The 26,177-nt window shown below is 51.9% G+C and overlaps 1 protein-coding gene across 1 annotated transcript in view; it reads right to left on the bottom strand.

Annotated features, from left to right (window-relative positions):
* CDH5 (cadherin 5) overlaps positions 1–7,283 on the bottom strand; it is a 38,161-nt gene extending 30,878 nt beyond the window's left edge. The window contains exon 1 of the mRNA XM_017860259.1: positions 7,203–7,283. The gene's annotated coding sequence lies outside the window, so the exon portion shown is untranslated. The remainder of the gene's footprint in view (positions 1–7,202) is intronic.
* Positions 7,284–26,177: the final 18,894 nt, after the last annotated feature.

Below are 26,177 nucleotides of genomic sequence, written 5' to 3'. Positions count from 1 at the left end.
CATGCCACCCACTCTCTATCTCTGTGGGGACATTCTCATGTAATAATAATCAACTATTCTCAGTGCTTGGTCTTTATCCATGCCAGCGCATTTAATTTTCACACTATCCCCAGGATGTAGGACTTATCATTCCCATTTCTCAGATGAGAAAACTGAGGCTCAGAGACAAACAACTCATGAATGGTGGATCTGGAACCCTCACCAGATCGATCTTTTTCTAAATCCTAGGCTCCTTCTATACTCAATCTCAGAGACACCTGTGGAACCTTCCCAACTGAAAAGCCACATTCATTTGTGTCTTTTGCCCTTTGTGTTAGAAATTTGGCCAACTAACTTTGGGTGGATCACTTGAGGTCAGGAGTTTGAGACCAGCCTGGGCAACATGGTGAAACCCTGCCTCTACTAAAAAATACAAAAATTAGCCTGGCATGGTGGCGTGTGCCTATAGTGCCAGTTACTTGAGGGGCTGAGGCACGAGAATCACTTGAACCTGGGAGGCGGGGGTTGCAGTGAATTGAGATCCTGCCACTGCACTCCAGCCTGGGTGACAGGCAACAGAGCAAGACTTCGTCTCCAAAAAAAAAAAAAAGGCTAACCAATGGGGGCTGCAGGGAAGGGTCTTGTCAGACAGTTGTTCCTCCCCATCCTGACGCAGAGGAAACTGGGCCAGTCAGATCTGCTGCAGCCACAGCTGAAAACTGAATTTCTCTTGGGTGCAGCCTCTGGAGATGTGGTCATAGCCCTTTTTTCATTTTAGCCTGTTTCCTTTCGGCAGGTAAGAGTCACGTCTCTTGGTTATTCTCAGCAGTTTCCAGAGAGACTCAAGCTGTTGCCAGGTAGATTTGCGGCACCCCAGACATTCAGAGGCTCTGAGGATTTTGGAAGTGATTTCCATGTTCAGAAATTCCCAGCTGAGCAGCCCAGCAACTGCCTGATCACAGCGTTGAGCAGGGAGGGGCCACGCTTGGCAACTCAGGTGTAGGTGCTAAGCACGCCGATGCCAGGTACCTGCCCGTGTCCCAGGCATCCAGGATGCTTGTTGATGCTGCTGTCCCCGGAGCCATGTGAGAGGGTTTGGGGGCAGTTCCAACTGGAGGAGGATGGGCCCTCTGTACCCTCCATCAGTCTGGGGAGGTCTGGAGGACCCAAAATGAGAGGACGGAGTCAGTGGCCCGAGTCCCCTGGTGAGTGGGCATGGAGCCCAGGATAAGCAGCAGGGGAGCCTTGGAGAATAGGGGAAACTGGGCTCCACCATGCTCCCATGGGAGGCTAGGACCTCAGAGGCCTCTTGGGTCCAGGTATCTATATCTATATCCACCGTGGGTGGGGCCACTGGGATCAGAACCCAGACACCGAGGCCAGGCCTGGGGACTGAGGGGTCCTCCGAAGGCTGAGTCACCTGGGCAGCCTGAGAAAAGGATGGGGCTCCTGTGACTCTTTCTGCTCCTCTCCGGCTGCCTGTCTGGATCTGCAGGTGCCTGGTGAGCCTCCAGGCATAACTCCGGCCCACAGGACGTTAACTCTCTGGGAAGCTCCCAACTCCACCAGGCTTGGTTGCATCCTCCCTGCCCGTGCACTTGCTGTCCTCTCTCCTCTGCCTGGATTTACGACACATGTCACCGCTTCTCTGAAGCCCTCTCTAGAGTCCTGGGGTTTATGCAGTCATGCAGCAAAATTTATTGAGCATCTACTATGTGCTAAGCACTTAATTCCATGCTGGAGTAAACACAGGCTCCACTTCCATGGGAGAGAGGGATGCCAGTCATGTGGTGAAAAACGCAGTTTGAAATTGTGACATGCGCTTCGATGGACAACTAGAGGAGGCTGTGGGAGCATACAGACTGGGAGGGCCCTGATGGGTCTGAGGACCACAGTCCCAGGAGTGAGTCCTGCCTCTCACTGACCCACCGCCGGACATCACACAAAGCTCCCTTTGGTCCCTTTCTCTTTGTGGGCATCCATCTATCTGGGGTTCTGCCTCCAAGGGGCTGTGAGATTGGCTCAGCTCTGTGTGAGTTACAGTGTCAAAAAGAGAGGCTAGGGATACAAGAGAAGAGGAAGGGAAGGGAGGGCAGGGGAGGGGAGGGGAGGGGCTAGAGCTGCTCTTCTTGGGACTCCCTGGGACCCCTGGCTTTGTAGCTAAATAGGACACAGGAAGTCTGGACCCAGATGGGAGCCCTTCAGTGGGCTGGTCCAGCCCTCAGCCCCTGGGCTGGTCCTGTGCCTGAGCACCAGGAAGATCCCCGCCCCTTGACCTGACCAGAGCCCCACTCAAGCCTTCGATTCCAGGGGCCAAGTCTGGGCTTTGCAGCATGGGGGCTTTTCAATAGGCTGGAGGGCCTCACGGTTGGGGCAGAGGAAGGCTCCAGGTCCAGAACACACACATGACATCTGGAGGCCTCATGGACCTGTGACACCCTCAAACATGCCTTCGTGAGTGCACACCCCTGGCCACAGGCACCTGCCCAGGCCAACTCCTGCAGGGCTCCTCTTTGCAGGCCTGACTGCTCTCCTCCCTGACCCCCAGCACACCCACTTTCAGCTAGGATCCCGGCCCAGCCTCCCGCAGGCTCTGGACTCCAGCCCAGAGGCCTGGGGTCAGGGATGAGGGGCAGGGCACTGGGAGGAGCCGGCCTAGAACATACAGGAGGTGTGCCTGCTGGAGTGGGGGCGCTGAAGACCCAGCTCCGTGTGTGGCCCTCGGCAGCTCTCCCCACTGCCTTCCCATTCCACAGCTCAAATCTCAGTCCAGGACAGGGCTGGGACCCAGTGACCCCCAAACTCTCCGGGGACTCTCAAATGGTCTGCTTGAGCTCAGGCATTTAAAGCCGGGTCTTGGCAGCCACAGACATTGGGAGGATGAAGGGTGAGGCCCTGGGAGGCTCGGGAATGGGATTTGGCCAGGCAGCTATGACCTGGCCCCTTCTGCTTCCTCCTGGTTTGTGGCTCAGTTTGGCCCTGGGATAGGCTCCTGTGGGTCCCAGACCTGCTCCCCTCCCATTAGGTTCTGCCAATAGCCTCCTCACTCCCTGCTGGAGGATGTCTAACTCCTCAGCCAGCCCTTAAGGCCTAGCATGATTGTCCCCTGCCCACCCTGCCAGCTCTCCTCTCCTCCACTTCCCTGTCCCTTCCAGCCTCGAGGAGAGCTAGAAGTTTCTGAAATGCACAGTGCCCTTCCTCTCAGCAGCAGGCTTTTTGCCCAGGCTGTTCCTTCTGCCTGGAATGCCCTTCTTTGCTGTCTCCTGCGTTAATGCTTTACTTCTTCTCAAGCCCCAGACTGCCTGCTCCACGAGGTCTTCTGATTGCCACCTGCCACCAGCACAGCCTGTGCCTCCTGGCCTATCTCTGCCCAGGCAGGTTCTGGGCCTGAGGGTCCACTTCATGCCATACCTGGGTGCATGAACTCAAGGCCCCAGACCTGGACGTGCTGCCTGTCAGTCTGGTGCCAGCTCCAGTTCTGGTCTTGCCACCCACTCCCTCCCCACTCACAGGATTTAGAAACAAATCTGTATATTTTCAGACAACACGTAGGGTGGTCAGAGTAGGTACCATTGTTGGTATAACTCAAAGAAGCTCTTCCTTGCTCCCAGATATCTCCTCTGATGGCGCATGGGATGGGCTGCCATGGGACTGCCCAAAAGACCACCGATAGGGTTTTGATCCTTTAGGGACAACAAAATTATCCTTCTTAAGAGTCCCTGGCCGGGCATGGTGGCTCACACCTGTAAATCCCATCACTTTGGGAGGCTGAGGCCAGAGGATCACCTGAGGTCAGGAGTTCAAAACCAGCCTGGCCAACATGGTGAAACCCCATCTCTACTAAAAATACAAAATTAGCTGGGCATGGTAGCACATGCCTGTAATCCTAGCTACTTGGGAGATTGAGGCAGGAGAATCGCTTGAATCTGGGAGGCAGAGGTTGCAGTGAGCCGAGATCGCGCGATTGCGCTCTAGCCTGGACAACAGGAGCAGAACTCTGTCTCAAAAAAAAAAAAAAAAAAAAGAGTCCCCAGTGAGTATGCAAACACCCCTGAGCAGGGCACCTCTTAAGACAGGGCTGGCAGAGCAGAACTCAGCTTGCCACATGCCCCTTTCCACACCTATGGCAGACATCACAAATCAATCACCCAAAGACTGTATTGAGGATCCTCATAGACTGCGTTGAGGATTCAGGGGCTGAGTTCAAGTTCATTCCCACTGAATGAAGGTAGAGGGTATCAGTTGGCCAGACCTATTTTGTGATGTGAAACAAATTTGTGCTGGAATCTCTGGGCTCTGGGTCATCTAGTCTATCCCCTTGCCTTCTAAAGGGACAGCTCCAAACTTCCCATGCTAAGGAGGCTTCCAGCCTCCTTTGGGCTTCCTGACTTTGTCTGGGACTGTGAGGGCAGTGTGGGGAACAGAATGAGGCCCCTGCACGTGCCTATTTGAACCTGCCCAGCTGCTCGGGAGCTGTGTGACCTTGGGTTCATCTCTTGATTGCTGAGCCTCAGCTTCCTTATCTGTAATGGAGGCAACAGTAGCCGCCTCCCTGGGGAGGACGATTAAATGAGATCATGAGTGTAAAGCCTGGCACACAGTAGGTGCCCAGTAAGGGTGTGGGTGTCTTGACTCCTATCTACCCTCCCTCTCCAACCTGGTGGGTGTGGTTTTGACTGGACGACTTACACTTGACCTCATTTCCTGGCTCTACTCTGGGCCCACCTCCTACTCTTTCTGTTCCTCTGCAGAAGGAAATCTCATTCACCACCCGCCCAGCCTGCCGCTGGGTCCCACTTCCTCCTCCTTCCAGTATCTGGACCTGCCAGGATCTGACTGTTTTGCTGTGGTCCAAGGCAGACAATCTGGAAGTCCCTGAATTAGTTTAGGGACCATCCCCTACTCTCAAGAGATGGGAAGACTGAGGCCCAGGCTGCAGAGGGGCTGCCCAAGGCCTCCTACCACCTGGGATTCCCACTCTTCCTCCAGCAAGCCCTCCATGATTTACCCACTTAACACTAGCTCAAACCTGGATCAGGATAGACTTTTTAGTATCTCCTCAGCCAGAGGTGAAGCTCCTGAGGGCAGAACCTGCCTCCTAGAACATTCCTTCCCCTGGTATCACTGGGCTCCTGGCTTGTCCCTGTGCCTGCCTCTGTGACCTGGAGTGCTCTGCTTTTCCCCTCTCTGAGCTTCACTGTGGAGTGTGGCATGGACTGTGGGTCAGAAGGGACCGCACTCACACCCTGCTTCTACCTTGTGTTGGTTATGTGACCCTGGACTGGCTGCACAGCTTCCCTCAGCCTTGGTGGTCCCATCTGTCAAATGGGAATTCTAGTCGCTTCAGCGTGACTGAGGGGATGCAGAGAGAGGATGCAGGGAACAGGCATGGGTCCATGTGGGCAAAAAGGCCCAAGATTCTTCCTGGGACGGTGTCCACTGTGTCCCCTGGGTGTCCCCGAGTCAGCAGCGAATCATCCAACTTTGCAGAAAATATGTGGCCCCCTCTGGCTTCCTGCCCTCATGTCCGGCCCTTGTTTAGCAACACAATAGCTCAGACTGAGGCTGCAGGCGGGCAGCTTAACCCCTTCCAGGCCAGTACACCTCCCCTACCGATCCTCACCGTAAGCTGAAATTGGTAGGGCTGCTCAGGGACTCCGCAGCTCTTGGGCCCCTTGGAGGATACTCGCTGCCCTCCAGGGCAGGCAGAGGAGAGTCCCAGGCTCCCCACCACCTGAGGATGGACCAGGGCTCCTGGCCCTGGCTCCAGTGGCCTGTGGCGAAAAAGCCTTCCAGGTACACCCTCAACTCCTCAGAGCTGCCTCCCTGGGAATGGCCTTCCTCTCTGGTCAGAATCCTATCTGCCCATCACACATGAGAAACGTCCACACTGGGGAGGGAGCCTGGCATGAAGCAGGTGCCCAGAGGTGCTCGCAATGTCCTCTCACTTGCACCCCCTTCCTCGTACCTGCTGGGTACCTGAGAACCCCTCCCTGATGGGGTGTTACCATACCCCAAGGGTCGAAACCTTTATGACATTCACAGCCAGGATCGGCTCTGGGCTAGCTGGCAAATCCAGCCACTATTCCTTAAAGATCCCATGTTATGTGCCATTCCCAGCATCAGGGATTTAGATCACCTCACTTAATTGACTGAGGAAACACTGTTTCCCCATTTCACAGATGAGACACTTGAGATCTGGTGAAAGAGCCTGGGCTTTGGAGTACGAGATCCTGGTTCAAATCCCCACACCGGCTCATATGTTTCCAAAGCTCAGTTGCTTTCACTGAAATATAAAGAAATAATATATCTACCTTGTGGAGTTGTTAATGGTAAAATAATGAACTCCACATCATCCCTTGTTCCCCACTGTGGTTTGGAAACTCTGGGTAACCTTCCCAAGGTCACCCCAGAGCAAATGGCAGAGCTGGGATCTGTACCCAGGGCAGCAGTCTCCAGGCCAGGCTCTTGGCCCAGACCTCCTGCTTCCAGGGCACTTCCTGAGCTGTGAGGGCCTTGGGGCTCTTGGGCCCTAGCCTTTGAAAGGGTGCCTGGGGGAGGAATGGTGGGCCGCTGTCCAGACTACAGCTCCCTCGACACATAGCGGGCCCTGATGGTGTTTGGGCAGGGAAAGGCAGGACCTCAGGTGCCCAGAGCCAGTGCTCAGCTTGCTTATCCTGAAATGGGAGCACTGGCTTGATAGAGAGGGGCTGAGGCTCTGAACTCCCCTTTCAGGGCCCCTCCCCAGATCCCAGCATAGAGCTTTAGTGGCGTATGGGTGGGGGGCTGAGGAGGGTGGTGTCAGGCCTTTGTAAATCCTCTCCAGTAAGGGTAAGGGCACGGAGGGGAGGCCAAGGCCTGGGTGCCAGTCCTCTGCCCCGGCATGCTGGGCAACTGGGGCAGAATCCTGCCTTCTCTGAGCCTGGCACGGAGGAAGGCCAGTGGGCCTTTTTGAGTTGGAGAGTGCAGTTGTGGGAGAGCCGAGCCCTTGCCCTTCCCCCCTCAGCCCCAAGATGGCCATTTGTGCCCTTGGCACCACTTCTGGGTGCACCTTCCCCGGCCCTGCTCTGAGCCTCAAGGAAGCCCAGCATGCCTTTGAGGAGCCTCTCTGCCCGGGGAGCGGGACGGTGCCCATTCTACAGATGGGGAAGCTGAGGACCCTCCCATCTTGGGCGCAGGGTGGTGGGTCTGGGGTGGAGGGGAGTGTGGGAGCCCCCACTCACCGTGCCTGTGGGCTGAGGGATGTTTCTGTTCCGTTGGACTGCCTGTCCGTCCAGGGCTGAGCGTGAGTGGAGCTCTGTGGAGCCCGTCAGCCAACCGTCTCTGGAGGGGAGCCACACCCCGCTGGCGAGGGAGGTCTGGCTGCCTCCCCTTCAGGTTTTCCAGCTGGCCCTGGCCCACTTCCCCCCGGGATGGTTTCCTGTTATTGTTCCTTTGTGAGGGCTGGGCTGGCTGCAGATAGGCAGGTCCCCCAGTGGGCGGCCGCCTCGGCCCCGGATGGCTGTCTCCACAGAGGGCTGGCCCTGGACCCCGCCTGGGGCACCCCACTTGAACCCCAATGCCTGGCCTCAGCTCTGGGACTCTGAGCCCAGCACCTGCCGAGAGCCTGGCTGTGGGGACCCGTGGGTGCAGCATCACATTTAACCCGCCTTGGGATGCTGCAGGCAGGTGTCATCACCCCCATTTTATAGCCTGGGAAGTTGAGGCTCAGCGGGTTTAAGGTGCTTGTCTAACCAGCTGGGGTGTAACAGAGCCAAAAATCTAGCTGGGGTCAGCCTAGCCCCGGAATTTGATTTTCTGTGGTGACCCCATGATGTCTTTGTGGTAATGGACTTTCAAGGTGATGGGGAGGCTTCAGGAGATGGAAAGGACAGCAGCTCTTGGCTCTGGAGGACCAGGTTGGCTTCTCCCGGTCGGGGTGGGCATGGACTCCAGCTCTAAGGCACCAGCCTTGGTCTGTAGGGGACATTTTCATTTAGGGATATTGGGTGGAGTCAAGTGACCCAGCTCTGCTTCTGATGTGACCTTGGGCCAGTCATGTCATCCTGGAGCCACAGTTTCCTCGTCTGTAAAATGGGGATAATCACAGCCTCATCCTCACAAGGCTTTTGACATAAACGAGAGTCAAAGAGGGGCGTGGAAGACAGTGACGCTGAGGCTGGATCAGAGCCCAGCAGAACCAAGAGGCTGGGGAAAGGGAGGGGCCAAGATTCTGCTGACCAGGAGAGACATAGGAGGAGCTTCTCAAAATTACAGAGGACTGGGCTCACCCCAGATCAGCTGATTTGGAATCTCCTAGGGCAGACCCTGGGAATCTGTCCTTTGAAGACTTGCTTCTGTTTTTCCATGGGTGAATGGTTGGGAAGTCCCAAACTTGTTTTATTATAAAGCTGGGCAAGCAGAGACCCTGAGAAAACAGGACCCAGGGCCATTTAGTAAATCAGAGCACGAGATGGGGAGTGAGATGGAAGGATATTTTTGGAGGAGGAGGGGATAGTGATTCCTCTGTCTCAGGCAGGTTGAGTTTGAGATGCTCATTAGATACCCAGGTAGAGGTGTCAGGTTGGGGCGGGAGACGGGTGAGTCCAGCCTGGAGTCGAGGTTTGGAACCCATGAGCTTATGGCTGGCATCTGAGGCCATGGGCATGGATGAGCTTGGCAGGAGGGAGGCCTCGGACCCTCTGACATTTGGGGATCCATTAGAAAAGGGTCCCGCGGTGAAGGAGGAATGCCAGGAGAGGGCAGAGGAGGGGGCAGGGAGTGGTCAGTGGGTCAGCCTGGGGAGCATGAGCTGAGACTTCACTTTGGATTTGGAAGATGAGGTCGTCAATGACTGTGATGAGAACAGGTTCAACAGGAAAAGATAGCCAAGACAGATTGGAGGGGCTAGAGAAAGGGGGATGGGGACATGGAGTCATGTGTGACTGTAGCTCCTTCCCCAACTCTTACAGTGAATGGGAGCAGAGAAATGGGAGGGTTTTTTTTTTTTTTAAACTATGGCAGCACGCTCATATCCCCAGGGAGGATCCAGCAGACGGGAAGACAGATGATGCTGGAGCATGAGGAGCGACCTGCTGGAAGGAGAACAGTCCTTGGGGCGGGATTCTGAGTGGGATCCAGCACATTCAACGGCCGATTGTGGAATGAACAAACAACAGTTCAGCACTTCCTTCTCCAACGGGATTAACTCTGCTTTCTCCTGCCCAGAGGGTGGGCTGGCCGCAGACGAGCCAGGACAGTGCTCTGTCCGCTGGGTACCAGTCCACATCCCCCTCAGCCCCGCCCGTGTTGACCGCCTGTCCTCATGGTCTACATGCCCATGGGGACACACTGGCCTGCGCATTGCTTCCTGCTGGGTCTCAGACTCGGGGCTGGTGGCAGATGGGGACAGGGCCTGTCCTGGCACCATCTGCCAATTCCCTTTGTACTCCCAGTCCATGAGGAAGTTGACTCTGCCCTGAAAACTACTGTTCCTGTGGTCCATAAACAAAGGAATGGTGAGCCAGGCATGAGCTGTGGGCCCCAGGGGTAGGGATGGGGGTCACCATAGCAGAGGTAGTTGAGACTATAGGAGGGAGGCTGGTGCCTCCTTGGTCCCCCTGAGTATTTCATGCTTGATTTCTGGCACTGCCCAGCCTCTGCTCCAACCTCTCTGGAGGCAAAGGAGGTAACAGGAGGGCACAAGGCCAGGAAGTGACATTGGGAGCAAGGAAGGCGGCGGTGGGCTGGCAGGAAATGGGATGGTCTGTGAGACCAGATTAGCAGCAGAGGAGGAAGCAACAGTGGAGGCAGTGGGAGTGGGATGGGGGATGGGACGACAAGGCCCGGGGATGACCACCTGGCCTCTGCCAGGATAAAGGCTGACCCGGCAGGGAGCGCTGCTTGGGGAAGTACAGGTGTGAGGGTTGCAGACCCAGGTTTGGATCCTAGCATGACCTGTTGCTGCCTGTATGACCTGGGCGGCTGACTTGCCTCTCTGAGCCTCTTTCCTCACCTGGGAAATGAGTTACCTGTTTAGACTTTGCAGGCTGTCTGGAAGATGAAATGAGACAATGAAAATAAATGACAGGACCAGCAAGCCTTATTGAGTGGCTGTTTCTCAAAGTGTGGTCTTCAAGCCATCCATTCTGGGAGAGGGGGATTGAATACGCAGATTCCTTGGACCCCACTCCAGGCTGATGGGGTCAGAATGGCTGGTGATAGAATCCCAGGACTTACGTGTTTGTAGCTCCCCAGGCAACATGTTTGTGTTGTTACATTTGAGGACCACAGCCTTTGTGTGTGCTGCTAATGCACTAAGCTCTGCTTGGGACTCCTCATTCAAACCTCAGGACAACCCTGGGCGGGGCGTGGTACTACTGTTAGGCCCATTATATAGATGGGAAAACAGAGCCTGGGAGTGAAAGGCTTTCTGAGATCAGAGTTTGTCAGTGGTGGGGTGGAAATTCCAAGTCACGCTTCTGTTTCCAGAGCCCAGTTCCTTACCCAGGGAGCTTTCCCGCCCTGCTGTAGTTGAGTTGGGACACAGCAGGGGTTCCCCAAATGAGACTTCCCTTTCCTTCCTCCCCACAGTGTGAGACACCCAAAGATGGGGCAGGAAAACGATGCCATCAGCTTCGGCAGGCGCGGTCATGGTGAAGCCTTGCAGCCTCATGCCTCAGGACTTTGCCCATGCTGTTCCACCTTGTGTGTTTCCTTCTCTTTCCTTCCTCACCTGCGCACAGAGCCCCGTCAAAGCCACTCAGATCTCATTCTCTCTATGCTCCACTCCCTATTCTGAGCTCCCAGGGCACTTTATACAGACCTCATTCACAACCTTCCTCTCCTTTCCCAGCGGGATTGTATCCTATTTGGGTGCTTATGCCTGGCACCTGGTAATAGTTGAGTGCTCCCCAAATGTGAACTTGAAACTGTGCACTCATTAGAACCGGCAGTCAGCCCACTGCTTCCTGGGTTGGAGGGACCGGCGGGGAGAGTCGAGTGTTTTGTGTTCCAAGGCAGGTGATGGTCTGATGGCCCAGGGCTTGTTACCGGCAAGGGAAAAACCCTTTTGCCCAGCTGGCTGTGCTGTGCTGAGGGGCGGACTCACCTCCAGGGAACATAGAATAGGGCTCACCTGAGGTAGTCTCAGAATGGGCTCAGAAGGAGGAAGAGCAGGAAGGAGGAGCAGGGAGGGCTCTTATCCACAGCTGTGATTTATAAGGAACAGAACGCTTGTGATGAGGGCTGCAGGCCCGGCTGAGAACTCCTCCGAGCAGGAACTGGGCCAAGCTCACTTTGGGGTGCCTGGATCTGAGCTCAAGGTAGCCATCGGGCAGGGAAGAGGAGCCCACTTTTTGAATGAATGAATGAATGTGTGAATAGTGAATGAATGAGTGGATGAAACACTGGTATGTTGACGCAGACACGAGGTATGGGGTTGGGTATGTGCCTGTGTTCTGTGGTATGTTCTGATGGACAGTGGGTCCTTTTCCCTGAGGCTTCAAGGAGTCCTCAAATCAGTCAATCAATCAATCAACCAGTCTCTCAGTCCTGGTTGGTGCCCAGCTCTGCGCCAGGCTGGGGATGGGGATCCAGGGAATTAAAAGAGACAGTCCTGCAACAAGCTCTGAGGCTGGGCTGGAGTTAAAGTCACCAGAACCACCTTGAGCTCCTCCTATGTGTCATCCCTGTCTCAGCCTCTGTCTCTTATTTCTAATACTTCACGGGTTCCTTGAGAGGGTTGAGAATCTGCCCATTTTACAGAATTCGGTAACAGCCCAGTATGGCACTGCCTGGTTCACACCAGGCTTGTGTGTGTCTGCTGAACCTTGCTGAATGCTTCAGATTCGATCTGAGGCTTCCCTCCTTCAAGCTTTTCCCATGCTGTCCTCCCCTACGTTTTCCTTCCTCCCTCTACAACCCAAATCTCCCAGCCCATCAGTGCTCAGATCAAACGCACCGGCCCCCATGCAGCTTCCAGACTCCTGTTCTGAAAAGCATCTTATCCCCGCGAAGCTTCTGCCACACTCTATCTGTCTATGCATTCCACCTCCATTTTCTCATGTAATGATGCTTTGCAATAGCCCGGAAAGAAGTAAGTGCTATTTGTATTCCCATTTCCCTGATGAAAGAGCTGAGGCTCAGAGAGGCTGAGTAACTTGCTTGAGGTCACAAAGCGTCTGAGTAGAGCCAGGATTTCAACGCTTACATTTCTGTTCCCAGTTTAATGCTCACTCTATAGCACCACACTTCTGAGAACTTGCCATTGTTCACCAATGTTTTATGTTCATTTGTTATTTATTTATTTATTTATTTTTTGAGATGGAGTCTCGCTCTGTCCCCTAGGCTGGAGTGCAGTGGCGTGATCTCGGCTCACTGCAAGCTCCACCTCCCGAGTTCATGCCATTCTCCTGCCTCTGCCTCCCGAGTAGCTGGGATTACAGGCACTTGCCACATTTGTTATTTAAAAAATACACTTGGTGCCCAGGCTTTGCCTAGCCCTGTGCTAGGCATGGAGACGTGGAGGTGACTTGGGCTGGGTCCTTGTCTTTGATGTGTCCCGGTCTGGTGGGAGGGACAGACACCAAGACATGCACGAAACACACTGGGTGGGGCTGGGTTGGTGACAGAGGTGTGTACCCTGAGATGAGGGTGCCTGGAGGAGGTGGCCTGGGAACTGCTGGAGGACTGCATCCCCAAGCTGATCTGAAAGAATGAGCAGGAGGTCGCCAAAGGCGGAGTGCGGGAAGGGCTCTGCAGACATCAGAATGGCAGGGTCAAAGGCAAGGAGGCCTCTTAGGGAAGGAGAAGGCATTTCAAGGGGTAGGGGAACACTGACGTACTGAGAGGGGAAGAGGGACTGGCTGGGGAGGAGGCCAGGTGGTGGAGCGCCTGTCACACCACACTGAGGAGCTCAGGCAGGGCACCGCTGGGGGCCTCCTGCCGGCCAGGGACCCAAGGATCCCTGGATTTTAGGAGAGGCGCCCCCCTCTTCAGTGCACCGTGTCCTCATGCAGCTGCCTGTTGGCAGGGCCACCTCCTGTGGGCTGTGGTCAGGCCAAGGAGAGGCCACCGATTGGGGAACCGCAAGTGATCGCGGCTCAGAATTCAGCCACTGGAGCCGGGTGAGGAAAGGGCTAAGTGCAGGCTCTCTTTGGCCAGGAAAGGCCGATTGAACAGGGTTTGAATTCCCGACAGTGAGAACAATACCTTACTGCAGCTGCTGGGAGGGAGGAAGGCTGCCCAGAGTGCTTCCCCAGATGTTTCTCACTTTTCTCTCACAACATCCTGAAAAGGCTGTTAGGGAAGTGGTGCTCCCAGGGGTGGAGAGAAAGTGGTGCCCCATGGTTACGTGCTGGGGCAAATCTGCTACTTATGGTCTGGCTGATCCCGGACCAGCCACATGGCCTTTGGTACCTCAGTTTTCCCTTCTGTAAAATGGGAATGATGGCTTGCCTTCCTCCCAGGGTTGCTGAAAGGACTCATTGAGAAGATGCATGTAAAGTGCATAGAATAGTCTCTGGTATACAGTGGGTGCTCAATGCATGTTTGTCATGACAGTGATGCCACAGATAGGTTAATGGTGGGGGCACCTGTGAGTGTGTGAGGACGACCGTGTATACATGTGAGTGTGTTAGCATGGGCATGGCATGTGCACGGTGTTTGGCAATCATGTGGTTACATGTGAATATGCAAGAACACACATGGAGTGTGCAAGGCGTCCACATGGATGTGACTGCATGTGCTGTGTTCGTGGTGCATGAGTGGGCTGAGAGGTGCAGTCAGGTCGAGGCCTTGGGCAGCATCTTCCTCCTCCATTGTCTGGAGTCATTGGTCACCCCACTGCCCAAGCCTTCTGTGTATCCATCGCCTGTAGAGGCCCAGAGAGGCCAAGGCCTTCCTTGGGGTGGCTCAGTGAGCCAGGCAGGGCAGGGTGGGACCAAGGGCCCTGCCTCGCTGTCTGGAGGGCAGGCCTGAGTCTGGAGGAAACTTTGTCCAGCGGAAGCCAGGGCTTCCTGTTTCTAGAACCTACATTCTTTGTGCCCTCCATCGAAGCATCCTGGAAAACAATAGGTTGGAGGCTGCGCCATCTGTGGGGCAGGAAGGTGGGTCAGTCCCTCCCACCTCTTGATGGGGCAAGCAGACACAGCTCTGGCAGCAGCCCTCAGCTGGGCAGTGTGGCAGCAGGCCCAGAACCAGGCAAGCCCAGGCCATCTGCGTCCTGCCTCTCTGGGTCTCTTCTCTAGGCCATCTCTATATCCTTCAGTGCATACTGCACTCTGTGGCCTGAGTCGAGTCCCCTGGGCAAAACCTAGCTAGGGGAGGAGGCATCTGAGCTGGTCCTGGGGAAGGAAGCTGCTAGGAAAAACTCAAGTCCGATTGGATGGGACTGACTGCACAGGCTGGTGGAGGCCTCGAGGATCCTCCAGCTTCACCTACCTGCCATGCCACTGAGAACCAAGAGTGAAAAAAGAGAGGCTCCGATCAGTCAAAATTCAGCTGGTAGGCTGAATCCTACCAGCCTCTGTGCTAAAGCCCCTTATGCATAGGTGTGTCTCTGAGCCTGTTAACTCTTGGTTTACGTACAGTCCTAACAAGTCAAGTTCTCCAGGGCAGAGGGGCACAGTGCTAAGAGCAGTGGGCTTGGAACCGGAAGCCCCAGTTTTCTGATCCCATGCTCTGCCGTTGACTGCTCACCAATGCTTTTTGTCTCGGTTTTCTCCTTTGTGAAAAGGTTGTACCTTGCCATGTTCTGCTGAACTCACAGGCGGCTGGAGTGGGTCACATGAGTAACAATTCTCCAAGTGCTTTGTAAACTTGGATGCCTCTCCCATTCCCAGGGAGGGCACAGAAGCTCTGGGCTCCACCCCTGCGTCTTGTCCCATGCAGTGCTTCCATTCGGCGGTTCCTAAGTTGTATCCTTTGTAATAAATGAGTAACCAAAAGTAAAGCCCTTTTCTGGATTCTGTGAGTCATTCTAACAAATTATCGAATCCGAAGGAGGGCTGTAGGCAACCCTGAGCTTGCAGTTGGGCAGGCAGAAGTGTGGCTCACTTGGGGACCCTGCTTGTGGCTGGTGTCTAAGCCTTTATCAACCTGTGAAGTCTGCACTCACTCGGGGTAGTTAGAGTCAGAAATGGCTTGAATTGTTGGAAACCCAAGTGGTGTTGGAGAATTGGACAATTGGTTGTTGTTAGGAAAAAACCCACACAGCTTCCTTTGGATCAGGCATGGAGCCTAGTGGTTTTTTTTTGGGGGGGTGCTGGGCAGTTGTTGAGGGTGATAGGGTCTTGCTCTGTTGCCCAGGCTGGAGTGCAGTGGCACAATCATGGCTCACTGCAGCCTCGACCTCCTGGGTTCAAGTGATCCTCCTGCCTCAGCCTCCTGAGTAGCTGGGACTACAGGCACATATCACAGATAATCAAAAAAATATTTTTGTAGAGACGGGACCTCACTGTGTTGCCCAGGCTGGTCTTGAACTCCTGGACTCAAGCCACTTAGTGTTCTATATGTACCAGCTTACTCACTCTCTTTCTTTCTTTGCAAGACAGTGGTTCTCAAAGTGTGGTCTCAACCAGCAGCATCAGCAAATCCTGGGGTGCCACTCCAGACCTGCCGAATCAGAAGCTCTGGGGGTGGGACCCAGCAATCGGTGTTACTAAGTGATTCTGATGCATGCCCAAGCCTGAGAACTGCTGCCCTGGAGCAGAGAGCCTCACTTCAGGCTACGCCCTGGAACTGCCCAGCCAGCTCCCCTCCCCACGTCCAAGTAGTATCTGGGGAAGTCACACGTAGAGATTCTGATTTAATTGGCTTGGTGGGGGCTGGACTTCACTATTTTATTTTTTTTGAGACAGAGTCTTGCTCTGTCACCCAGGCTGGAGTGCAGTGGCTCGATCTCGGCTCACTGCAACCTCTGCCTCCCAGGTTCAAGCAATTCTCCTGCCTCAGCCTCCCGAGTAGCTGGGCTTACAGGTACGCACCACCACACCCTGCTAATTTTTTTGTATTTTTAGTAGAGATGAGGTCTCACTATGTTGGCCAGGCTGGTCTCGAACTCCTGACCTCAAGTGATCCCACCTGCCTCGGCCTCCCAAAGTGCTGGGATTACAGGCATGAGCCACCATGCCTGGCTGACTTCACTATTTTTTAAAGCTCCCCAGGAGGTTAATATGCTCCCAGGTCTTTCAGCATTACCTTAGGAGGTAGCTACCTCTCTTAGATCCATTTTGCACGTGCATAGGTTCTGGGAGATTAAAGGACGTGCCCAAGTTACATAGCCATGTAAAGGGATGGGGAATTCTGAATCCCTGCCTTTCCACTTCCCCTCCTTCCTCCCATTCATTGCTTTTTGCTTTATTTAGAACTGTGTGGTTTCCCGAACAACTTTCTTTGGAAAATTAAACAATTCCTGATGTCGCCACCTAGTGGCCAGCGATGAGAACAGATGAGCCTCTTCTGGACTTGGCAAGATGGGGCTCCCGCAGGACCCACGTGGGAAGAGGAAAGGCCATCGTTCATAGATGCTCAGGCAGATGCTTTTGGGACACTTGGGTTCATTTTCCCAAAAGGTGCCCTTTCAGAAGGACAGTAGAATGAAGACGGGTTTCGTGTTTAAGAGCTGTTGGGAGTTCACTCATGAACCCCAGGAGAGGCATGAGGTGTGGTCCCCAGGCAGGGGGAGGCAGAGAGGGATCTGGGATGAGGGGGATTCACCTGGGCAGGAGAGCTTGACCCTCCTGCAGGGGCTGGCTGACCTTTGCTTGGGCACTGATTCATTCCACCATCAGCCACCGTGGGCCAGGTCTGAGGCTGCCCTGGCCTCCAGACATCAGGGGAGAAGCACAGAATATTCCAGGTGCTCAGTCCTTCATGATCCAAGCTGTTCGGTTCTTGGCCATGGGCAGAAGCTCCTGTGGAGGCTGATGGGGCAAGGAGAGGGTCGTGCTTCCAGTCGGGGGACCTGAGGTGGCTGTGGGGGAGGAGGACAGCTTCTTGGAGCCTGTGCCCAGGGTCTGAATAGAAGCCCACAGGTATGACTCAAATCCAATGGCTGCTCCCCACCTACTGGCTCTTGTGGGGCCAGACAAGAGGCACCAGGGGATGTCGTGGGACTGGTGTGCTTGGGCTTCTCACCATGGCAGGGCATGGAGAGAAGTAAAGCTGTCTGAGAAAGGAGGGAGTGACTGACTATGCTCAGGGCACTCACAGGGTGGAATTCTTTTGTAAAAATAAATCTCAGTGGACAAAAGAGATAGGCTTGTACTATTGGACGGTAAAGCCTCTAGCCTGGAAGCTTACCATAGATGTCATGTCTTTGCTTCTCCATGTAAACGCTGTTTTAGCATCTGTTGTGTATCAATCTCATCTGATTGCAGCCTCTTTTATTCCCAAATACATATTCACACCTCATGGGAGGCAAAAATTTCCTAGGAATACAGTTTGGGACACATTGGCCCCAAGGGAGGTCTCTAATGGTATGCTGCAAGATTCTATTCCAGGCCCATCTAGACCAGCCTTCTTTTAAAAAATGAATGAATGAATGAATTATTGAGACAGTCTTGCAGTGTCACCCAGGCTGAAGTGCAGTGGTGTGATCTGATCATGGCTCACTGCAGCCTCAACCTCCTGGGCTTATGGCAGCCTTGACCTCTCAGGATCAAGCTGTTGTCCCACTTCAGCCTCCTGAGTGGCTGGTATGAGAGGTGTGTACCACCATGCTCAGCTAACTTTTAAACTTTTTGTAGAGACAGGGTTCCTCTATGTTGCCCAGGCTGGTCTCAAACTCCTGACCTCAGGTGATTGTCCCACCCCACCTTCCTAGTGTTGGGATTACAGGTGTAAGCCATTGTGCCTGGTCTGGACCAGCATTCTTTATCATCCACTTAGAGGAAGATGATTTTCTACTAATCCAATCAATGGGCTCTTTAAACGCTGATGGGATGGAGGATGGGCTGGACAACAGGGTCAGGATCCAGAGGTCTTGTCAGGGTGAGGAAATGGTTCAAAATATCAATAGGAAACATTACAAGGATGAGTTGAGGGCCCTGTATTTGGGATTGAAGAAAAAAGTCAAAAGCAGCTGCCCAAAGATGGGAGACAAATATGAGAGAAACTGAGGACGACTTGGTCAATGGTTGGGATAATAATAGTATTAATAAAGTAATGATAGCTGACATGGATGACGTTATTTGGCCTTCACAACAATGCATGAGGCAGGCATTATTATTGATCCCTATTTGACAGACAGGAAAATTGAGGCTCATAGAGGTTAAATAACTCAGAACCTCCCTCAGGGCCTGCTGGTACCATGTTCATTCCTTTCAGGGCATGCAGAGAATGTACAGGAAACAACTATGGGAAAGTTTAACCTAAAGTAGAATAGGGTCGGATGCGGTGGCTCACGCCTGTCATCCCAGCACTTTGTGAGGCCGAGGTGGGCGGATCATCTGAAGTCAGGAGTCCAAGACCAGCCTGGCCAACACGGTGAAACCCCGTCTCTACTAAAAATACAAAAATGAACCAGGTGTGGTGGCAGGCACCTGTAATCCCAGCCACTTGGGAGGCTGAGGTAGGAGATTTGCTTGAATCTGGGAGGTGGAGGTTGTAGTGAGCCGAGATCTCACCACTTACTCCAGCCTGGGTAACTGAATGAGATTGTCTCAAAACAAAACAAAACAAAAGAAAGAAAGAAAGAAAAAAAAAGAAAAAAAAAAAAAAAGTAGAATAGGAAGCCATGGAGGTAGTGAGCTCCCCATCCTTAGGGGATGTTCAAGTGTAGGCTGGAAAACCTCGGCGGTGCTATTGTGGTAAGGATCTCAGCAACAGATGGGGTCTAGAAAAAAATAATATTTAAGGTCCCTCTTTCCTCTGCAATTCTATAATTCTGTTCTAGCAACTTATTTCTTTAAAGTCAAGTTTATGATACGGGAGGACTATATTTTTTACACGTGGAATGTATGCATTATTTATAATACTTTGGGGTTTCATCTATGACAAATATGCTCACTATATTTCCGAGTTCTAGGACTTGTGACAAATTTTACATGACCATTTAGGGTTTACATTTGCAGCTGATTATTAAGACATTTATAGTTTTTGCACATTTATATTTGTGACATTGGGTTGGTCATATTTATGATGTACTGGACGCCTAGTCATTGGTCAGGAAGGCCGGCTGAATATCTTAACATTGTTTCTGCGGGAAAACATGTCTTGCTTTATGGTAATTCATTTTATGATGTGGATTCAGAAACTCAGCGAATTTACTCTGGGAGAAAAAACTCTATGGCTATGCAATTTGGGGAAGTCTCATAGATTTAGAGGCAGACAATGTCGAGTTAGCTATGTGGCTTGGGTGAGTTTCTCAACACTTCTGTGCCTCAGTTTCTGTATTTAGTAATCTGCGCTAGGGAGTGGGAGGGAGGACACACATACCCTCCCCAACATTGCTGAGGTGGTGGTTTCTGTTTTGCTCTTACTTGGCACATGGGAGGGACTCAGCCCTGAATTTCCTCCTCTCTTGTCCTCCTTGGATTTGCTGGTGGTACCTTGGGAACCATGCGCCTTGAAGGCTGCTTTCCCAGAGGGGCTCCAGCTTTTGGGAAGATTCCCAGGAATCCTTCCCAGGAATCTTGCCAGGTAGCATTTTTTCAGCACATTAGAGTTTTGCTCTGGGCCCCAAACTAAACTTGTTTCACCTTAAATAAAAGAAATCAATCCTCACAGCTGAGCTGTGCTACGACATTGATTTTGACACAGCCTGGCTAATAAATAAATGGAAAGGCAATAAACATTAAGGAGAATTATCTGTTAGGGAATTGGGGTGGGCAGCTGGGGAATGGGGTGGTGGTGGCGAATTCCCCCCTGCCCCCCGCCTGCTTCTCTGCTTTCATCCTGAGACCCTCATCAATTGTGGGGTGAGCAGCAGCAGCAGCAGCAGCAGCAGCAGCAGCAGCAGCAGCAGTGATTCCAGCAGCGCTGCCTTGGCAGGTGGTGGACTTGGGGAAGTGGAGAGGGTCTGGGGGCCTCCCTCAGTGGGACTCTTGGTTGCTCAGACCTGGCTGGCAGAGCAAGGAGACCAGCCTCTCTCTGGCCTTTGGTGCCCACCTGTGAATCCCAGCCCCTGAGCTGTGTGATCATGGCTATGTGAATTCACCTCTCTGTGCCTTGGTTTTCTCATCCGGAAAACTGGGAACACTTTCAGCAGGCATTAGGTGAGATGCAGGGACAATGTCATCCATAGTCAGCGTGCTAAAATGTGTCAGCCTCGGCTATCCCACCCTGGAGATTAAAGAACAAGCTGTCTGCCAGATGTCCAGCCCCTAGTAGGCACACTGTAAGCAGCCAGTGTTACTATCTGGGAGGTGGACTAATCAGCTTTTGGGGGCCCTGCCCTCAAATCTTGGGTCCTTCCCCTTCCTCACCATGCTTGTGTCCTGCTGTGGCCCTGGAAACATCTATTGTCAGTTTCCCAATTTCCAGGCTCAGAGTTCAGTTGACTTTTACCGGACGTACTCCTTCCCCAGCGCCTGCTGCCACTGTTGGCCTCTGTGGGCTCTGTGGGCACACTGGGGTCTCCAGCTTCTCTTCTTCTTGCATAATTGCATTTGATTGTCATAGTGTGTTAGTGACTTAGTTACCGGTTAACAGGAACCTCAAATAAATAACTCTCTGCCCCATCTGCTTGCTGGTAGGTGATGAAGAAGAAACAAATGTGAATTTGAAAAGTGATACATTTCCCCCAACATGATTTCTGTCTCCGGTCATAAATGTCAGATAAATGAATCTGTTTTGTGAAGAATCAGCATATTGGTTCAGGGGAGCATCTGCTGGGCTGTGAATCACGGAGCCTTGGAACGCTCCCTGGCTCTCCCCTGCTTGCTGTGCTCTGCCTGCAGGCGCTGCCTTCCTGCTTGAGTACTGGGAGACTTGGCAGAAGGGAATGGAGCAACCTCTGCCATCCAGCACTTCCCCTCTCCACCAAACCCAGGCCCTCCCAGGTGCTGTGCCTATTGGTGCAGATGACTTTGGTCCCCCAGTGTGACCTTCCCCAGAATCCTGACCACAGCCACCCACCCCACCCCTGGCTTCAGAACAAGGAAAGGTGAAGCTGGCATTTTAGCTCCATGTTTCCTGGCTGTGTGACGTTGGGTGAATTGCTTCCACTCTCTGAGCTTCAGTTTTCTCAGCTATAAAGGGGAATAGTAATGTCCAGAAACAATTTATCCATTTTAGGCATAGGAAGACACAGTGCCTAGGACCCAAGATACTTTTAAGGGATGTGGTTGACAGAATAATGGCCCCTGAAGAGGTCCGCACCTCAATCTCTGGAAACTGACAATGTTATGCCACATAGCAAATGGGAATGAAGGCTGTAGGTGGAATTAAGGTTGCTGATTAGATGAGCTTAAATAGAGAGATTTTCCTGGGATGCTCCATGTGATTGCAAGAGTCCTTGAATGTGGAAGAGGGAGACGGAGACTGAATATCAAAGTAATGTAAGAATGTAATGTGATGTGATGTGATGTGATGTAAGTAATGTGTAAGAAGAGGGAGGTAAGAATGTGTATAATGTAAAGAGGGAGGTAAGAATGTGTGTAATGTAAGTAATGTGTAGGAAGAGGGAGGAAGTGTCCACAAGCCAAGGAATGTGGCAGGAAAAGGCAAGGAAATGGATTCTTCTGTAGAGCACCCTGAAAGGCATGCAGCCCTGCCAACACCTTGGTTTTAGCCTAGGGAGACCCATTGCAGACTTCTCACCTCCAGAATTATACGCAGACTTCTCACCTCCAGAATTATATGCAGACTTCTCACCTCCAGAATTATAAAGTCATACATCTGCATTGTTTTCAGCCACTAAATTTATGGTAGCTTGTCATAGCAGCAAGAAGAAACTAATACAAGTCGGGTGCGGTGGCAAACAGCAGGACCTTGGGAGGCTGAGGCAGGAGGATCACTTGAGGCCGGGTCCAGCATGGGCAACATATTGAGACCCCATCTCTAAAAAAGCTTTAAACAATTAGCCCAACAGGATGGCATGTGCCTGTAGTACCAGCTACTAGATAAGCTGAGGCAGGAGGATCACTTGAGCCCAGGAGTTCGAGGTTACTGTGAGCTATGATTGTGTCGCTGCACTCCAGCCTGGGTGACATTCGATACCCTGTTTCTAAAAAACAAAAATATAAATAAAAACTGAAAAAAAAAAAAAGAAAGTGAATACAGGGACATACAAAAATATTCTAATTTATTTTAAAATCAATAGAAAAAAATAAATATGAGCCAGGCTGGGTTGTATACGTCTTTATACCAAAAAGCACAAAGTATAATATTTATGTTTAAATTAAATTAAATTTTTTTTGAAATGGAGTCTCTGTCTCCCAGGCTGGAGTGCAGTGGTGCAGTCTCAGCTCGCTGCAACTTCTGCCTTGCAGGTTCAAGTGAGTCTCCTGCCTCAGCCTCCCCAGTAGCTGGGATTATAGGTGCACACCGTCACACCAAGCTAAGTTTTATCTTTTTAGTAGAGACAGGGTTTCACCATGTTGGCCACGCTGGTCTTGAACTCCTGACCTCAAGTGATCCACCTGCCTGGGCTTCCCAAAGTGCTGGGATTACTGGTGTGAGCTATTGTGCTCAGCAGATAAAGTATAATCTTTGTTTTATGGAGGAAGGGGTCCATGAAGGCAAAAGTGACAAGGGCTCATGGTCCATGCAGCCATGATGTGTCTTGCCTTGCAGCCCGCAATGGGCTTAAAGGAGAGGGTGTTGGCAAGGCACCTGCTAGGATGTGCGGATCACACACCAGGAGTCAGAAATGGGGGCAGCTGTTGTGTTGTGGTCAGTTTCCCTTCCAAGTACTAAGGCTCCCCATTGGGGGAATGCCTTGACCCAAAGCTTTGCACCCCACTGCTGGGATCCTTCATCTCCTGGCAGGATCTCACTGACCCAAAGGTCTGGTGGGGGCCAACCCTGACTTGCTGTGTGCCTAATAGCGGGGCCTTCCTCCTGGTCCCCCGTGCCTGCATCCATTGCTGAGTCTCCCACAATAACATAGTTGGCTGAGCACCTACCCTGTGCTTGGACTAGAGGGTGGGAGGCTGGAAGCTCATTCAGTGCTCCCTTTGGAATAGCAGCATCTTTGATTTTTCAGAGCCACCCAGTGAGGCAGATACTGAACCACCATCCCACCAGAGTCTGTGTGACTCCATCCCGCTCAGCAGGGCTCCCCTGTCTCCTGATGGTGAGAGTCACCTGGGAACTCTTCAAAAAAACACAGTGCTGCAGCCCCAGCCAGCCCTGATGAACCTGAACCTTCTGGGAGGGCCTGCGAGGTTGCCATATGGTTACCAGGGCTCCAGGTGAGTTCCATCCTCAGTAGGGGAGACTCTACTGCACAGGCCGCATGCTCACTTGCAACAGGGGAAGGGGGCAAACACAGGGCATGAACATGTGAACTTGCGATGTTCTATGTGCCAGGTGTGGGGCTGGGGAGGGCTACCTTGTGTTATCACAGCCGTCTTTCCAGGTGAAAACAACTCCATTTTAGAGATGGGAAGACTGAGGCTCAGGGAGGCAGCATGAAAATGCTGAGCCATGGAGGTTGAGGCAGGAGTAGGTGGAGTGCAGAGTCCTGGGATTGCTGGAGCTGAACCAGGGCGTGCGGCCACTCTGCAGAAGTGGTAGCTTGAGGCAGAGGACAGGAGGCTCGGTTTCTCTTCCTGACCCTGACACCAATGCTTGGTGTAACTTTGAGTCATCTTTCTTCTCTGGACCACATTCCCTTGTATTACAAAGCCATTTGGCTTGGTAGTAAGATTTCCCACCTCTGGAACCTTATACATGCTGTTCCTCTGCCTGCAATGCTCTTCTCCCCACTTCTTTTTAAAATGACTTTTGACTGACAAATCATAATTATATACATTTATGGAGTACAGTGTGATGTTTTGATACATGTATACAATGTGAAATAATTAAACCAAGTGAATTAGCATACTCCTCACTTCATGTACCTTTTTTTTTTTTTTTTTTGTGGTGAGATGTTTGAAATTTACTCTCTTAATTATTGAAATACAGTCACAAGTCACGTAACGACAGGGTGATATTCTGAGAAGTGCATTGTTAGGTACTTCCATTGTTGTGTGAACATCATGGAGTGAACTCACACAAACCTAGATGATACAGCCTACTACACATTTAGGCTATATGGTAGAGCCTATTGCTCCTAGACTACAGACCTGTACAACATGCTTCTATAGTGAATGGTAAGTATTTGTAAATCTAAACATATCTAAACATAGGAAAGGTACAGTAAAAATATGGTATAAAAGATAAAAAAGCCCCTATATACAGCAGCTTCATTACAATCTTTTGAGACTCCCATCATATATGTGGTCTATTGCTGGCCAAAATGTTGTTTTTCACATGACTGTATATGACATATATGATTGACAAGAGCTACCCTGTTGTGCAGTAGATCTCAAAACTTATTCCTCCTTTCTATTTGACACTTTGTATTTTACATTTTTTTTTGAGACGGAGTTTCCCTCTTTTTGCCCAGGACAGAGTTCAATGGTGCGATCTGGGCTCACTGCAACCTCCGCCTCCTGGGTTCAAGCAATTCTCCTGCCTCAGCCTCCTGAGTAGCTGGGATTACAGGTGTGCACCACCACACCTAGCGGATGTTTGGATTTTTAGTAGAGATGGGGTTTCACCATGTTGGCCAGGTTGGTCTTGAACTCCTGACCTCAGGTGATGCACATACCTCGGCCTCCCAAAGTTCTGGGATTATAGGCGTGAGCCACTGTCCGTGGCCGACAGTTTGTAACTTTTAATCAACAGCACCACATTCCCTCCTCTAACTCTCCCCACTAGCCCCTGGTAACCACTATTCTATTCTCTACTTCTGTGAATTCAACTTTTTTAGGTTCCACATGTAAGTGAGATCATGTGGAATTTGTCTTTCAGAGCTTGGCTTATTTCACTTACCATAATGTCCTCTAGGTTCATCTACGTTGCCAGAAATGACAGGATTTTCTGCTTTTTAAAGGCTGGATAGTGTTTCATTTGTGTATATATGTCACATTTTCTTTATCCATTCATCCGTCAATAGGCACTTTGGTTGATTCTGTATATTGGCTGTTGCAATAATGCTGTAATGAACACAGGACTGCAGGTATCCCTTTGACATATTGATTTCAGTTCCTCTGGATACATATGGAGAAGTAAGATTGTTGGATCATATGGTAGTTCTAGTTTTAGCTTTTCGAGGGACCCCCATACTGTTTTCTATGATGGCTGTGTCAATTTACATTCCCACCAACAGTGCACAAGGCTTCCCCTTTCTCCACGTCCTCGCCAACACTTGTCTTTTATTTTCGTGTTAATGGCCATTCTAACAGGTGAGGGGTGGCATCTCATTGTGGTTTTAATTTGCGTTTCCCTGATGATTAGTGACGCTGAGCATTTTTCATGAACCTGTTGGCATGTGTATGTCTTCTTTTGAGAAACGTCTGTTCAGCTTCCCCACTTTTTGTGTGACCAGCTCCTCGCTCTTCGGGTTCCTGCTCCAGTGTGCTTTCCTCTTCTGCCTTCCCAACCAGACCTTACTCTGCCCCGCTCAGCCCCCTTCTCAGCCCGTGGTTTGGCCTTTGGAGCGCTTACCGCCATTTGTAGTTCTGTTTGTGTCTGCCTCTGTGTTTCCTGCCTGTCTCCCATCTGGGTTGTGAGCCCCACAAGGTCAGGAGCCCAGCGTCTGCTTTACTGTCTTTGGTGCCCAGTGCCCAGCCTTGCCTCAGGCCCACGGTGGGTTGAATAAATGAGTAAATGAATGAATGAAAGAATGAATGAATGGGTCAATGAGTGTGGTCTGTGCCAGCTGGCGAGACACTTGGGCCAGCCCCGCTGGGGGAGACTTGGTCTGGACTACCCAGGGGTCCTTGTTCCTTCATTGAACATGGCTCCTGGAAGCAGCACAGTGCTCTGGGGCGGGACATCCCAGCCGAAAGCAGGTGAGGGGAAATGGGGGGATGCGGTAGGGGACAATGGGTCTCCTGGGCAGCTCAATGGAAGGGTTAGAGTGACAAAAGGATGGGTGGGAGAGTAACATCTCCTTTGAGGCCCCGTGTATTGGGCATCCTTCTGAGGTCTTGCCCATGCATAAGCTCATGCTCCCCGCCTTCTCTCTTGTCCTTCTTATCCATTCAGCAATAGTTCCTGAG

The sequence above is a fragment of the Rhinopithecus bieti genome, unplaced genomic scaffold, assembly GCF_001698545.2.
Source record: "Rhinopithecus bieti isolate Rb0 unplaced genomic scaffold, ASM169854v2 scaffold_53422, whole genome shotgun sequence".
NCBI classification, from domain to species: Eukaryota; Metazoa; Chordata; class Mammalia; order Primates; family Cercopithecidae; genus Rhinopithecus; species Rhinopithecus bieti.
This window is presented reverse-complemented; position numbering and strand designations above follow the sequence as displayed.